Genomic DNA, 17,441 nt, shown 5'->3' with positions numbered 1-17,441 from the left:
AGTCACACAAGAATTTAACATATTTATCCCATGAAGACTATTACTATTAATCAACAGAACATGTCAAAATAATTCATTTTGCAATTTATAAAAATATTACCCCTAATTTTTTCCTGACCTCAAACAAAATAGAAAAACCAAAGGAATGAGCCAGATCATAAGTTGGTATATGTGCAATGTGTAGGAGCATGTTCACACTGTGGCCATTTCACAGATAAAATCCAAGAAAAACTAACATGAGCTTATGCCCTGTAGTAAGTAAATGGTATTTGTACATGTAAATAACATACGGTACTTAGTAAAGACTATATTAATTAAAAAAAAGTGTAAAAGCCATTCTACTATGACAAGGTGTTTTGCCCGTTTGTACAAAGTACAAAAAACTACAGCAAAACCAAACAAACGAGCAGGAGCATAAGTTGCTATATGTGCAATGTGTAAGACCAGGTTCACACTGTTTTTGCAGTAGTTTCTTGTACTTTGTACAAACAGGGGTGTTGCTGCCCTTTTAGAGCTAGGCATTTCATCTATATTGTTTCCCATGGGCATATGACTGAACAATTGGTCCCCTTTCTCTGCCCTTTACTACATTGAGGTCAGCTGACACAAGGTAAGGTTTTAATATTAGAGATAGGATAGGGCCATTCCGATTGGGTACACCTTGTTGTGGTGGGATGGCTTTTACGCTTTTTTGATCAAAATAGTATTAACTAAGTACCCTATGTTATTTGCATGTACTATTACTATTTACTTATGCACTTACTACAGGGTTTATGCTCTTTTTGTTTTTTCTTGGGTTTTATCGATGATCACCTAATGCACCCAGCATTGGTGGAAATGCCTGCGCTGTTAGTCCTTGGCAATGATGCACCCATATTATTTTCCTCTACATTTCAGAGAGGAATATACTATTCTTTGCTTCCCTTCCAACACATAGAGAAAAATAATAAGTAAAATACATGGTCGCATCACAATCAAGGGATTAGTGTGCAGTGATAAGACAAAGCTGACCACACTAGGCGAATAATGCATGCTTGTTCACAACTGCCTAATGTGGCACACAAAGAGTGGCCAAATTATAAGGCATATATATTAACCAAATAAAATACGGTTAGACACATTTGGACGCATTATTTGGCACATGAAACCTAATAATGCGTCAAAGAATTAGCTCCAAACCAACATAAGCTACGACACTAGGCAAGAATAATAGTCAAATACTAAACAGAAAATCTTTATTAGTTATTTGCAAATCACAACATGATGAAACCTGTTACTACCCAGCGATTTTCCTTTTTTTCCGGTTTCATTTTTTCCTCCCATTATTCCAAGAGACATAATTTTTTGTAATTTTTTTGGCCACATGGCCATATGAGGGCTTGTTATTTGCAGGACGAGTTGTACTTTTAAATTACACCATCATTTTACCATACAGTGCACTGAAAAGCAGGAAAACAATTCCTAATGTGTTGAAGTTGCAAAATAAGTCCAATTCCACAATTGTGTTTTTTTTTTAATTACCATGTTCACTAAATGGGAAAAACTGACCTATCAATATGATTCTGCAGACATCAAACATGTATAGTTTTTTTTTTATTTAGGTGGTGAAAAAATTTGGAGATTTGTAAAAATAAATTATTTTTGTTTTGTGTCACTATGTTTCGAGACTGTAGCGTTTCTGGGCCGCTTGTCGTGATCTGGGGCAAGTGATGACTTATTTTTTGAGCTGACATTTTTATTGATACCATTTTGGGATAGTTATGATGTTTTGATCACCTGCGACGGCCAGAAAAAAACATAATTCTGGTGTTTCTAATGTTTATTCTCATTACTCCATCTTCCAATTGGATTAATTTATTTTATAATTTGATATATCAGTAATTTCTGAATGCAGCGATACTAATGGAGCGCCCCCACACCGCCGCAGGGCCGAGGGGTACCCGGAGCCGGGCCTCTGAGTCTCAGTTCTGGGGTTGTCACGGTGGCTAGACCCGGTCCGTGGCCCTGTCCGTCAGTGGGGGACGTCCGGTGCAATAAGTGGTGGTGTAGCGGTGCAGTTGTGGGGTGCAGGTCGCGGTAAATAACGAGGACACCAGGTTGCAGTCTCTTTACCTCTTTACTGGAGATCTCTGAGTCCTCAGTCCAGAATATGGGTCACCAGGCTGCGCAAGTCCGGCCGGTCCAATGGCACCTCCAGAGTTCACTTCACAGGTGGAAATCAGTGCCTTCCTTCTTAGCGCTATGTGTTGTAGTCCTTCCCTGCTATGCTTACGGAAAGTACCCCACAACTGTTGTGTCTGTTTCTTAAGTTCCCTCACAACAACTCGATTAACTGATCTTCTGCTAATCATCCGTCCCTTCCTGATGTTACAGTTAGAACGGCACCCGTTTGACGGGTAGGCCTGGAGTTCTTCCGGGACCCTAGAGACGCCCCTCTCCCACAATTGCCTCCCAAGACTTCATAGGTGATTTAGGTGAGACAGCCCGCCTGAGACTGACTGTCCTGCCGCTGTTTAGAGTATTGCTTGAAGCTGTCTATTGAAATACTCCCTCGGCGTTCCGGCCACCGGTAGTGCGCCTCAGTAGGATGTTGCCCCCTTCTCACAGCATCACCCCTACTGGTATTCTCCTATTGCTTCGATCTCGTTTCTCACTCAGCACAATATATCTCTCTTCTAGTCCTTCCTTAGGGCACCGCCGCTTCTCAGTGCAGGCACGGTCCCGTTACTTTCTTTCTTGTAGCCAGGTCTCCATCAGGGTCCCAAACCTGACAGAGGCCCTACCGAATCCTCTCCTGCAACACCCTCTGCCACAAGGTGTTGCCTGGTTCCTATCCAGTCAGCTTTCTCACTAACTTCCTGCCTGACCCCCAGTTTTACCTGTATGTGGAGAGTGGCCTAGTAAATAGAACCCTTAGCTCCCCCTGGTGGCCCGGCGGTGAAATGTATTGGTGTCTGTGATACCTGATCAGATGAACTCCTTCAGTGCCATCGGACGTACCATAGCCCTCCATAGCGGCGAAGCCACAGTACTGCAACGACCAGGACTCTGGGGCGCTGCACTAAATATGGGTATTTTTTTTAAATTGTTTTGTTGGGCAAAAATGGGGGTGGTTTGAACTGTTGCGCTTTTTTTTTAACTTTTTTTAAACTTTTTACTGTCTTCAATAGTTCTCATAGGAACCTTGAAGCTGCGATCATCTGATCACCTGTGCTATACATATGCTATTTATAGGAGAAATCACAATCTCCTATGAATGCCGGCCACAGGACAACGTTCAAGGGAGGATCATAATGACAGGAATGGGGATATTCTGTAGATCATAACAACCCATTGGTGCTCCACAATCATGTGACAGGGGCACCGATGGACGGGATTAATGATGCGCTTACAGCGGATGCTTGTTAAATCCCGCTGTCAGTAAGTGACAGTGGGATTTAACTGCCGTGGGTAAAACCTACAAGATACAAAATAAACATAAACCCTGCTGTGTCATGTTCTCAATGGCAAGAGAACATAGCATCAGCATATATAGGAACTAGCTCTTGGAAGATGGGAACTGAGCTGACCATGAACTAAACCTAACACACAACTAGCAGTGGCCGGGTAGCATGCCTACGTTGGTTCTAGATGCCCAGCACCAGCCGGAGGACTAAATAATGCTAGCAGAGGAAAATATTAGTCCTAGCTCACCTCTAGAGAAATACCCCGAAAGGAGACAGAGGCCCCCCACATGTATTGGCGGTGAATTAAGATGAAATAACAAACGTAGTATGAAAATAGGTTTAGCAAATTTGAGGTCCACTTACTACATAGCAGAAGACAGAAAGGACACTTTCATGGTCAGCTGAAAACCCTATCAAAACACCATCCAGAAATTACTTTAAAACTCTGGCATTAACTCATAACACCAGAGTGGCAATTCCTGTTCACAAGAGCTTTCCAGACACAGTAACGAAACTACAGCTGTGAACTGGAACAAAAATGCAAAAACAAACATGGACAAGAGTCCAACTTATCTAGTAGTTGTCTAGGAGCAGGAACAAGCACAGAGAGGCTTCTGATAACATTGTTGACCGGCAAGCAACTAACAGAGCAGCAAGGTTATATAGCGACTCCCAAATCTTGATGGGAACAGGTGAACAGAGAAGATGAAGACACAGTTCAATTCCACCAGTAGCCACCGGGGGAGCCCAGAATCCAAATTCACAACAGTACCCCCCCCTCAAGGAGGGGGCACCGAACCCTCACCAGAACCACCAGGGCGATCAGGATGGGCCCTATGAAAGGCACGAACCAAATCAGAGGCATGAACATCAGATGCATTCACCCAAGAATTATCCTCCTGGCCGTATCCCTTCCACTTGACCAGATACTGGAGTCTCCGTCTGGAAACACGAGAGTCTAAGATTTTCTCCACAACGTACTCCAACTCACCCTCAACCAACACCGGAGCAGGAGGCTCAACGGAAGGCACAACCGGTACCTCATACCTGCGCAATAATGACCGATGAAAAACGTTATGAATAGAAAAGGATGCAGGGAGGTCCAAACGGAAGGAAACAGGCTTAAGAATCTCCAATATCTTATACGGGCCGATGAACCGAGGCTTAAACTTAGGAGAAGAGACCCTCATAGGGACAAAACGAGAAGACAACCACACCAAGTCCCCAACACAAAGCCGAGGACCAACACGACGGTGGCGGTTGGCAAAAAGCTGAGTCTTCTCCTGGGACAACCTCAAATTGTCCACCACCTGCTCCCAGATCTGATGCAATCTCTCCACCACAGCATCCACTCCAGGACAATCCGAAGATTCCACCTGACCAGAGGAAAATCGAGGATGAAACCCCGAATTACAGAAAAACGGGGACACCAAAGTGGCAGAGCTGGCCCGATTATTGAGAGCGAACTCTGCCAATGGCAAAAAAGCAACCCAATCATCCTGGTCAGCAGACACAAAACACCTCAGATATGTCTCCAGGGTCTGATTAGTCCGCTCGGTCTGGCCATTCGTCTGAGGATGGAAAGCGGACGAAAAAGATAAATCTATGCCCATCCTAGCACAGAATGCCCGCCAAAATCTAGACACGAATTGGGTCCCTCTGTCAGAAATGATATTCTCAGGAATACCATGCAAACGAACAACATTTTGAAAAAACAGAGGAACCAACTCGGAAGAAGAAGGCAACTTGGGCAGAGGAACCAAATGGACCATCTTAGAGAAACGGTCACACACCACCCAGATGACAGACATCTTCTGAGAAACAGGCAGATCTGAAATAAAATCCATCGAGATGTGCGTCCAAGGCCTCTTAGGAATAGGCAAGGGCAACAATAATCCACTAGCCCGAGAACAACAAGGCTTGGCCCGAGCACAAACGTCACAAGACTGCACAAAGCCTCGCACATCTCGTGACAGGGAAGGCCACCAGAAGGACCTTGCCACCAAATCCCTGGTACCAAAAATGCCAGGATGACCTGCCAACGCAGAAGAATGAACCTCAGAGATGACTCTACTGGTCCAATCATCAGGAACAAACAGTTTATCAGGTGGGCAACGATCCGGTCTATCCGCCTGAAACTCCTGCAAGGCCCGCCGCAGGTCTGGAGAAACGGCTGACAATACCACTCCATCCTTAAGGATACCTGTGGGCTCAGAGTTACCAGGCGAGTCAGGCTCAAAACTCCTAGAAAGGGCATCCGCCTTAACATTCTTAGAACCCGGTAGGTATGACACCACAAAATTAAACCGAGAGAAAAATAATGACCAGCGCGCCTGTCTAGGATTCAGGCGCCTGGCAGTCTCAAGATAAATCAAATTTTTGTGGTCAGTCAATACCACTACCTGATGTCTGGCCCCCTCAAGCCAATGGCGCCACTCCTCAAAAGCCCACTTCATGGCCAAAAGCTCCCGATTCCCAACATCATAATTCCGCTCAGCGGGCGAAAATTTACGGGAAAAGAAGGCACAAGGCCTCATCACGGAGCAGTCAGAACTTTTCTGCGACAACACTGCCCCAGCTCCGATCTCAGAAGCGTCGACCTCAACCTGAAAAGGTAGAGCAACATCAGGCTGACGCAACACAGGGGCAGAGGAAAAACGGCGCTTAAGCTCCCGAAAGGCCTCCACAGCGTCAGGGGACCAATCAGCAACATCAGCACCCTTCTTAGTCAAATCGGTCAATGGCTTAGCAATATCCGAAAAACCAGCAATAAATCGACGATAAAAGTTAGCAAAGCCCAAAAATTTCTGAAGACTCTTAAGAGAAGAGGGCTGCGTCCAATCACAAATAGCTTGAACCTTGACAGGATCCATTTCAATGGAAGAGGGAGAAAAAATATATCCCAAAAAGGAAATCCTCTGTACCCCAAAAACACACTTAGAACCCTTCACACACAAAGAATTAGACCGCAAAACCTGGAAAACCCTCCTGACTTGCTGGACATGAGAGTCCCAGTCATCCGAAAAAATCAGAATATCATCCAGATACACAATCATAAATTTATCCAAATAATCGCGAAAAATATCATGCATAAAGGACTGGAAAACTGACGGAGCATTTGAAAGACCAAAAGGCATCACTAAATACTCAAAGTGGCCCTCGGGCGTATTAAATGCGGTCTTCCACTCATCCCCCTGCCTGATTCGCACCAAATTATACGCCCCACGAAGGTCAATCTTAGAGAACCACTTGGCCCCCTTTATGCGAGCAAACAAATCAGTCAGCAACGGCAATGGGTATTGATATTTAACAGTGATTTTGTTCAAAAGCCGATAATCGATACATGGTCTCAAAGAGCCGTCTTTTTTTGACACAAAGAAAAAACCGGCTCCTAAGGGAGATGACGATGGACGAATATGTCCCTTTTCCAAGGACTCCTTTATATATTCTCGCATAGCAGCATGTTCAGGCACAGACAGATTAAACAAACGACCCTTTGGGTATTTACTACCCGGGATTAAATCTATGGCACAATCGCACTCTCGGTGCGGAGGTAACGAACCAAGCTTGGATTCTTCAAAGACGTCACGATAGTCAGACAGGAACTCAGGAATTTCAGAGGGAATAGATGATGAAATGGAAACCACAGGTACATCCCCATGAGCCCCCTTACATCCCCAGCTCAACACAGACATAGCTCTCCAGTCGAGGACTGGGTTGTGAGATTGCAGCCAAGGCAATCCTAGCACCAAATCATCATGTAGATTATACTGCACCAGAAAGCGAATAATCTCCTGGTGATCCGGATTAATACGCATAGTTACTTGTGTCCAGTATTGTGGTTTATTATTAGCCAATGGGGTGGAGTCAATCCCCTTCAGAGGAATAGGAGTCTCCAAAGGCTCTAAATCATACCCACAACGTTTGGCAAAGGACCAATCCATAAGACTCAAAGCGGCGCCAGAGTCGACATAGGCGTCCGTGGTAATAGATGACAAAGAGCAAATCAGGGTCACAGATAGAATAAACTTAGACGGTAAGGTGCAAATGGAAACAGATTTATCAAGCTTTTTAGTGCGCTTAGAGCATGCTGATATAACATGAGTAGAATCACCACAATAGAAACACAACCCATTTTTCCGTCTAAAATTCTGCCGCTCGCTTCGGGACAGAATTCTATCACACTGCATACTCTCTGGCGACTTCTCAGTGGACACCGCCAGATGGTGCACTGGTTTGCGCTCCCGCAAACGCCTATCGATCTGAATAGCCATTGTCATGGACTCATTCAGACCCGCAGGCACAGGGAACCCCACCATAACATCTTTAATGGCATCAGAGAGACCCTCTCTGAAAGTCGCCGCCAGGGCGCACTCATTCCACTGAGTAAGCACAGACCATTTACGGAATCTTTGGCAGTAAATTTCCGCTTCATCTTGCCCCTGAGATAGGGACATCAAAGTTTTTTCTGCCTGAAGCTCCAAATGAGGTTCGTCATAAAGCAACCCCAAGGCCAGAAAAAACGCATCCACATTGAGCAACGCAGGATCCCCTGGTGTCAATGAGAAAGCCCAGTCTTGAGGGTCGCCCCGGAGCAAGGAAATCACAATCCTGACCTGCTGTGCAGGATCTCCGGCAGAGCGAAATTTCAGGGACAAAAATAATTTGCAATTATTTCGAAAATTCTGAAACCCAGATCTATTCCCCGAGAAAAATTCCGGCAAAGGAATTCTCGGCTCAGATACAGGTGCATGACAAACAAAGTCTTGCAAATTTTGTACCTTCGTGGCGAGATTATTCAAACCTGCAGTTACACTCTGAAGATCCATTACAAACAGGTGGACACAGAGCCATTCAAAGATTAGAAGGAAAAAAAAAAAAAAAAAAAAAAATCTCAGCAGACTTCTTATTTCTCTCCTTTCTCAGCCAAGGATTTTAACCCTTTAGTGGGCCGGTCAAACTGTCATGTTCTCAATGGCAAGAGAACATAGCATCAGCATATATAGGAACTAGCTCTTGGAAGATGGGAACTGAGCTGACCATGAACTAAACCTAACACACAACTAGCAGTGGCCGGGTAGCATGCCTACGTTGGTTCTAGATGCCCAGCACCAGCCGGAGGACTAAATAATGCTAGCAGAGGAAAATATTAGTCCTAGCTCACCTCTAGAGAAATACCCCGAAAGGAGACAGAGGCCCCCCACATGTATTGGCGGTGAATTAAGATGAAATAACAAACGTAGTATGAAAATAGGTTTAGCAAATTTGAGGTCCACTTACTACATAGCAGAAGACAGAAAGGACACTTTCATGGTCAGCTGAAAACCCTATCAAAACACCATCCAGAAATTACTTTAAAACTCTGGCATTAACTCATAACACCAGAGTGGCAATTCCTGTTCACAAGAGCTTTCCAGACACAGTAACGAAACTACAGCTGTGAACTGGAACAAAAATGCAAAAACAAACATGGACAAGAGTCCAACTTATCTAGTAGTTGTCTAGGAGCAGGAACAAGCACAGAGAGGCTTCTGATAACATTGTTGACCGGCAAGCAACTAACAGAGCAGCAAGGTTATATAGCGACTCCCAAATCTTGATGGGAACAGGTGAACAGAGAAGATGAAGACACAGTTCAATTCCACCAGTAGCCACCGGGGGAGCCCAGAATCCAAATTCACAACACTGCTGTAACTAAATAAGTAAAAAGCAAAAGTGCATCTAAATAACACAGAGTTCTTAGTAACACTGTTTTTGATTAAAAAAAAATAGCATAAAGCCATCCCACCGTTGATAAGGTGACCCTGATCGGGACAGTCCTACACTGCCCAATATTAAAACCCTTACCATGTGTCAATGTTGACCTCAGTGTGTTAATAAAGGCAGACAACAGGACTGGGCCCAACCAGTGGACACCAGTCTGAGGAAGCCTTTAAGTATAATTTCCAGCTCAGAAGAGGAAGGCCACACCCCTGCTTGCACAGAATGCAAAAATACAAAGAAAAAAATACAAAAATTGAGCTTGGATTGAGTTGGTACACATACAGCACATAAATGCATGTTCACATTGGCCATAAAGCACACAAAATCTAAAAGGAAAGACGTCATCACCAGAGGGAAGATTCAATACTTTATAATCATGATTAAGGTGGATATATGATATTGCCTGGGTGCATGTGTGGCAGAATATAATTAATGTACAGAAATAATATATACTGAAAGTAACACAAAGCAAGCATGCTACATTAATGTACAACTGCCATAAATGCTCCACTCAGTAGAAAGCACCATATAATGGCTGATCGTGAATACCCAAGTGCAGACATGTTTCTCCTCTGGGATAGAAAAATATTTAGAATTGAGAGTTCTCAGTGGTTGATACCTTTTAATGGCTAACTGAAAAGATGGTAACAAATTGCAAGCTTTCGAGACTACTCAGGTCTCTTCATCAGGCAAAGACTAAAAGAAATTCTGAAGAATCACATATGTATGCACAACATAGCGTAGAAAATAATAAAAAAAGGAAAAAACCATGGATAAGACAGGTGACATGAAGCAGAATTACCATGAGTGATAAACAGTTATGTCCATAAATATTGGGCCAGTTCTTAGATAAGGAATGTTTTATTGTCCTCTGATTGGGGTTCTGTTGTGATGACCCCACATGGTCTGAGGGGCAAGTTCCTTAGTTGATGTAAAAAGACATAAATCCATGTGACACATTCATTCCTGCATTTAGAGTGTCAAAGGTCGTCATCAGTTTATACTCCCAGACTCTTCTGTCTCTCTTAGATTTGAAGTTACCTTTTAGCACAAGTAATTTCATGTCCATAATGTTATGATTTGGGAGACAGAAATGTATTGCCACAGGTAGATCCATTCTTTTTTCTCTTATTGTGTGGCGGTGAGAATTCATTCTTGTTCTAAGCTTTTGCCCTGTCTCCCCCACATACAGACCCCCAGTTGGACATTTAGTACAAATAATTAAGTACACTACATTAGAAGTGTCGCAGCTGAAAGTACCTGGTATCTTGTAGTCCTGATGTGAATAGGGGATCTTTATCTTGTCCGTGGTCATTATAAATGGACAGGTTTTACATTTTTTCTGATTGCAGGGAAAGGTACCTGCAGCTGTTGGAGAGGACAGGGAGCTCTTTACAATGATGCGTCTTAGATTTGAGGGCTGCCTAAAACACAGTAGTGGGGGGTCTGGAAAAATGGATTGTAATCGGGCATCTTTTTGTAGTAAAGGTTGTAATTTCCGTGCCACTCCCCTTAGCACCTCCAGATTTGGATTGTAGGTGACTACTAGAGGCAGCCGGTTATTTTCTTCTTTAGCTTTGTAATGTAGCAGGTGATTCCTTGATATTCTGGTGGCTCTTGTAATCTGGTTTTCAATTGTTCTTGGATGGTAGCCCTGATTCAAAAAGGTCTTTCTGAGGCAACCAAGGTGTTCATCCCTATCCATGGGGATGGAACATATACGACTGTATCTGATGGCTTGGCTGTAGACAATGGAGTTTTTTATGTGTTTTGGATGGAAACTGTCCCATTTAAGGTATGTTGGACGGTCGATTGGCTTCTGATACAGAGATGTCTCTATTTCATTGTTCTGCAGTTTAATGATGGTATCCAAAAAGTTAATCTCAGTGCAGGAGTAGTGAGAGTTAAGTTGATGGTTGGATGAAATTGATTAAACTGTTCATGGAATGTCTCTAGCTGTGGCTCAGACTCCGTCCAGATGATTAAAATGTCATCAATGTAGCGGTAGTAGGCCAGAGGCCTGATGGGACATGAGGACAAAAAGTCGCTTTCAAGCTTGGCCATGAAAAGATTTGCATACTGTGGAGCCATTTTACTTCCCATTGCTGTGCCAGTCTCCTGTAGATAGATCTTCTTGTCAATTTCAAAGTAATTGTGGGTGAGGATGAATGTGTTTTCCATGAAGAATTTGCAGGCATTTAATCCATCCTGGTGTGGGATATTGGAGAACAAAGATTCCACATCCATGGTGACCAGGATGGTTCCTTCTGGTAGAGGACCAATTGCTGATAGTTTATTCAATAGGTCAGTTGTGTCCTGAATGAAGCTGGGTGTATCTTTTACTAGGGGTTTAAGAATACCCTCTACCCATCCAGATACCTGCTCAGTAAGGGTGCCCACACATGATATAATTGGTCTTCCTGGGTTTCCAGATTTGTGGATTTTGGGAAGCATGTAGAATGTCCCTGTTCTTGGACTTTCTGGTATCAGGTCATTGGCTCTTATGGATTAGTCGGGCAGACAAGATACCAACTTGTTTAGTTCCTTGTAATAGTCCTGTGTAGGATCCGACTCCAATTTTTTGTATGTGGGGGTCATCACAACAGAACCAACCCCAATCAGAGGACAATAAAACATTCCTTATCTAAGAACTGGCCCAATATTTATGGACATAACTGTTTATCACTCATGGTAATTCTGCTTCATGTCACCTGTCTTATCCATGGTTTTTTCCTTTTTTTTTTCTGTGCTATGTTGTGCATAAATATGTGATTATTCAGAATTTCTTTTAGTCTTTGCCTGATGAAGAGACGTATGTAGTCTCGAAAGCTTGCAATTTGTTACCATCTTTTCAGTTAGCCATTAAAAGGTATCAACCACTGAGGACTCTCAATTCTAAATATTTTTCTATCTACTGGCTAACACGGTACCAAGATATATATCTGCAGCGCCCCAGAGTCCTGGTCGTTGCAGTACTGATGCTCCGCCGCTAAGGGGGGCTATGGTACGTCTGATGGCACTGAAGGGGTTCACCTGACCAGGTATCACAGACACCAATACACTTCACAGTCTGGCCTCCAGGGGGAGCTAAGGGTGCTATGTATTAGGCCACTCCTCACAATCTAGTAAAACTGGGGGTTAGATAGGAAGCTAGTCAGAAGCTGACTGGGTTGGATCCAGGCAACATCCTGTGGCAGAGGGTGTTGCAGGGGAAGATTCAGGGGGGTCCCTGTCAGGGGTGGGATCCTGACAGAGGCCTAGCGAACAGGAAGAACGTTACAGGACCGCGCCTGCACTTCATTGCGGCGGTACCCCAAGAAAGGACAAGAAGCGAGGTTTATTGTGAAGAGTGAGAAACGAGATCAACGCAACGAGGAGAAACGCCAGTAGGAGTCGTGCTGTAAGAACGAGGCAACATCCTACTGAGGCGCGTAGCCGGTGGCCGGAAACGCCGAGGAAGTATTGAGCTCCAAGCCTTACTTCAAACCTATGGCAGGACAGTCAGTTATAGGCGGGCTGTCTCACCTAAATCACCTAAGCAGACATAGAGGGCAACAGTTGGAGAGGGGTGACTCTAGGGTCCCGGAAGACCTCCAGGCCTACCCGTCATACGGGTGCATCCTAGCCATATCATCTGGGGGACGGAGAAGAACATCAGAATCAGTTGTGAGGGAACTTCAGAAACAGACACAACAGTTGTGAGGACTATCCCGTGGTGCTAAGCAGGGGAGGACTACAACACACAAGCGCTAGAAGGTAGGCACAGATTTCCACCTGCAAAGGGAACTCTGGAGGTGCCATCGGACCGGCCGGTCTCAGACAGCCCTGTTAACCGTACTCCGGATTGAGGATCCTGAAGCCTTCAGTAAAGAGGTAAAGAGACTGCAACCTGGTGTCCTCGATATTCATCGCGACCTGCACCACACCACATCATTCTCAACTTTCATTGGACGCCCCTCAGCAGGGTCACGGACCGGGTCTAGCCACCGTGACAATCCCAGAACCGAGACAGAGAGGCCCGGTACCGGGTACTCCTCGGCCCTGCGGCAGTGGGGGCGCTCCAACTTGGCGTCACGAACAGGATCTACTTAAGCCTGAAGAATCAGGTCATGTGTGCCTTGGAACTGTGATTTATTGTGCTTGGACTGTGACTTATTACAAAGACTGTGGATTGTCGCTTGCCGCCAAAAGCTCCCGCCAAAATCACCACCATTACAGAGCAGGAGGAGAAGAAGGGCGTGGAGTGGGAGCAGCTAAACTGAAGGGCGCGAAAGGCAATGGCCGCCCAGTCCAAATATCTCTGTATCTTGAGGACGTGCCCGTCAGCAGCTGAGGTCCGCCTTCTCATCCTCTTTGGAGGGTGGAGACCATGGAGACGGGGCCGCCCACGAAAGAGAGCGCGGGAAGACGATACCGAGGAGGAGGCAAAGATGGCGACGTCGGAAGCACCGCATGGGGACGACCCGACCCAGCATGAGGCTGCCGAGGAGGAGCCGCGGTCCGGGCTGCAGCCGATTCCAGTGTCCTTGTCAACGGAACAGATCGACACCGGTGGAATCACATCAGACGCAGGTATGGGAAGCGTCCCTGTTCCCCCGACCAATCCTGCTCTCCTGACCAATCCCGTTCTCGTGACCGCTCCTCACCCCGACAATGACCGGTTCCTCTCAGCGGAGCTGGTGGTGCTCACCCCCGACACGATGGGGAAGCTGGTGCCTCCGCTACCGACCAAGATGGGGGAACCCCTAGATGTGAGCTCAGAAGGGGTGATCTTCCAGTGGGATACCCCCCGGATTGGGCCAGATGGATCCTGGGAGGAGGGCCTCACCCTTGCTGTGCTCACTTGGGAACAATATAAACAATGCTTGATCCTACATTGGAAAAACCGAAAAGAGACAGAACAAATTGACACACCAAAAGTGCAACACCCAAAGCCTACGCACGGCAGAAAAGATGTGGTAAAGCGGGGAACTGTGCTGGCCTTTCACCCAAAGCGGGGTTGGGGCTCCATACAGGAACCGGGACTACCGACTGACGTCTTCGTTACCAGTTACAATGTGAAGACTCCTTTCCGCAACCGATATGGGGATCCATTATTGCAAAGGGGGGACCAGGTGACCTACACCCGCCACCGGAGTGCACAAGGATGGTGCGCTCGGAACGTCCAACAATGTGGGCCTGTGAAGGTGTCCCCTGTTGCCCCGACCATGACCGATCCGGACTTGACAGATCTTGCTACTATTGCTACAGTACTCCTTGTTGCGGCTACCGAGCTAGCAACCAGGGTTAGCCTTCGAATCCAGACACCGGGTGATCTGACTGCACCCGAGAGACCAACCACCGACACTGACACCGCATCAGCCGGAGACCAGGGACCGAAGCCTCCGCGGTCAGGAGACATCCACTATCGGCTGATGTCCTGCAACTTACTATGAAGCCCTAAAACTCGACAAGCTGTATATAGTTAACTGTTCGTCTGTCTGTGTGTCTTTCTGCTGCTACCACCCGACTAGGGTTAACTCTTAAAGGGATCCCTTAGTTTACACAGGATCCCTATTTTTGCCTTTTTGTTTTCGTTTCTCGTTCATCACTGTTGAAAAGAACTGCTGGATCATGAACACTGCATGATTACAAACTTATTGTAAATAGTTTGCACCTTCTTAAAGGTGCTCCCTACTGGTTTTACAAGGAAAAAGGACTCTTTGCGAAGAAACTGTTCCTGGAAACAGTACAGGAGTCCCTGCCTTACACGAACTTGCAGATTGGGAAGCTGCACTACCTCCAAGAGACTTGGTTCTCTCTTAAAGGGAACGTTCACCAATAGCACTTAAAGTATAATGATGTCTTAAACGAAGTAGTAATAATGCTTACATGTAAAAGTTATATGTAGTTAGCTAGTTGATTGTAGGAAATGTTTAATAATGTGTTAGAGAATGAGGACAGGAAGTGAACCCGTACGGGGTTAGTCGGTGAGTCCTCCTAGGAGCCATACAGAGGTGGCTCAGTGATCTTGAACTGAGAGAAGGTTGATAAGTCCTATACTGTGTATAGAAAGAGAAAGGCAGTAGGCCCAGATGAGGAATGGGGCGGTCCTGCAAAAGAGCGAGAGGCAGTAGGCCTGGGGTAGATAGACAGGCGGTCCTGCGAATGTAAAGTTGGAAAATGAAGAAAAGTTGATTAACCTTGCAGTGTTTTATGGTAAGCCTTTAGTGGATTCAGCTTATACGTCCTTAGAGGCAAAGTTAAATTCTTATTCAGAAGTTGCACTAAGTAGAATACCCGGTTGGGTAATAGAAGTTATTTATAGTATGTTATTTAAAATATTTAACCATGTAACATTCAAGTGTCCTCACCTCCCATAAAGGGAAGCTCTGTTCAAATTTACTTGTTGTTGCATTTCAAAAATTGTATGTCTTTTTGCTGACATGTATCGTTGTTTTCTTCCCAGTCCAGGAGTACTGGATTTAACCGGGGGGGAGTGCAGCGCCCCAGAGTCCTGGTTGTTGCAGTACTGATGCTCCGCCGCTAAGGGGGGTGTTGGTACGTCTGATGGCACTGAAGGGGTTCACCTGACCAGGTATCACAGACACCAATACACTTCACAGTCTGGCCTCCAGGGGGAGCTAAGGGTGCTATGTATTAGGCCACTCCTCCCAATCTGGTAAAACTGGGGGTTAGATAGGAAGTTAGTCAGAGGCTGACTGGGTTGGAACCAGGCAACATCCGGTGGCAGAGGGTGTTGCAGGGGAAGATTCAGGGGGGTCCCTGTCAGGGGTGGGATCCTGACAGAGGCCTAGCGAACAGAAAGAACGTTACGGGACCGTGCCTGCACTTCATTGCGGCGGTACCCCAAGAAAGGACAAGAAGCGAGGTTTATTGTGAAGAGTGAGAAACGAGATCAATGCAACGAGGAGAAACGCCAGTAGGAGTCGTGCTGTAAGAACGAGGCAACATCCTACTGAGGCGCGTAGCCGGTGGCCGGAAACGCCGAGGAAGTATTGAGCTCCAAGCCTTACTTCAAACCTACAGCAGGACAGTCAGTTATAGGCGGGCTGTCTCACCTAAATCACCTAAGCAGACATAGGGGGCAACAGTTGGAGAGGGGCGACTCTAGGGTCCCGGAAGCCCTCCAGGCCTGCCCGTCATACGGGTGCATCCTAGCCATATCATCTGGGGGACAGAGAAGAACATCAGAATCAGTTGTGAGGGAACTTCAGAAACAGACACAACAGTTGTGAGGACTATCCCGTGGTGCTAAGCAGGGAAGGACTACAACACACAAGCGCTAGGACTACAACACACAAGCGCTAGAAGGTAGGCACAGATTTCCACCTGCAAAGGGAACTCTGGAGGTGCCATCGGACCGGCAGGTCTCAGACAGCCCTGTTAACCGTACTCCGGATTGAGGATCCTGAAGCCTTCAGTAAAGAGGTAAAGAGATTGCAACCTGGTGTCCTCGTTATTCATCGCGACCTGCACCACACCACATCATTCTCAACTTTCATTGGACGCCCCTCAGCAGGGTCACGGACCGGGTCTAGCCACCGTGACAATCCCAGAACCGAGACAGAGAGGCCCGGTACCGGGTACCCCTCGGCCCTGCGGCAGTGGGGTTGCTCCATATCTTTCCTGTATCCTCTGGGATAGGCATTGCTTCTTTCATTTGCTGCTAGAGCACGCTGCATTTTCTTGTGGGTTTGCTGCCCTCTTGTGTCCATTTATAAATATTGCGACCTTGGCCACACATATTATTCTGGCCATTTCTTTATTTTTACTACTTTAACTGTATATATAAGATGGTTCATATTATAATATTGTAAATTGTACTGTTACATATGATGTATTACAGGTAGTGATGAGCAAATATACTCATTACTCGAGTATAAGTATAAGCCGGCATAAGTACATGTGGGGATTCCCTAGCAACCAGACAACCCCCACATGTACTTATGCTGGCTAACAGATGTAAATCATTCAGCTGCGGCAAGAAAAACTAAAACTCTGAGCACTAAAAAATACTCGGAGGACCCCTGAGCGTGCTCGGGAAATCTCGAGAAACTAGTATATTCGCTCATCACTAATGATAGGTTGTGTTAGCACACTTAACTTAAGCTCGAGAAGAGTTCCACTCCTAAACTATAAAGGTGTTCTTCATTTTCCCTGCATCGCATAGTGTCTGATGAAGGACCAACTTATAGGACTAAACATGAATTATATCATTTGGATTGTCTT

General features: G+C 45.7%; 1 protein-coding gene across 2 annotated transcripts in view; it reads left to right on the top strand.

The window, feature by feature from the left end:
- PAH (phenylalanine hydroxylase) overlaps nucleotides 1-17,441 on the top strand; it is a 191,691-nt gene that overhangs the window by 57,501 nt on the left and 116,749 nt on the right. The window lies entirely within an intron of this gene.

Source organism: Ranitomeya variabilis, chromosome 5 (assembly GCF_051348905.1).
Source record: "Ranitomeya variabilis isolate aRanVar5 chromosome 5, aRanVar5.hap1, whole genome shotgun sequence".
Classification (NCBI taxonomy): Eukaryota; Metazoa; Chordata; class Amphibia; order Anura; family Dendrobatidae; genus Ranitomeya; species Ranitomeya variabilis.
This window is presented reverse-complemented; position numbering and strand designations above follow the sequence as displayed.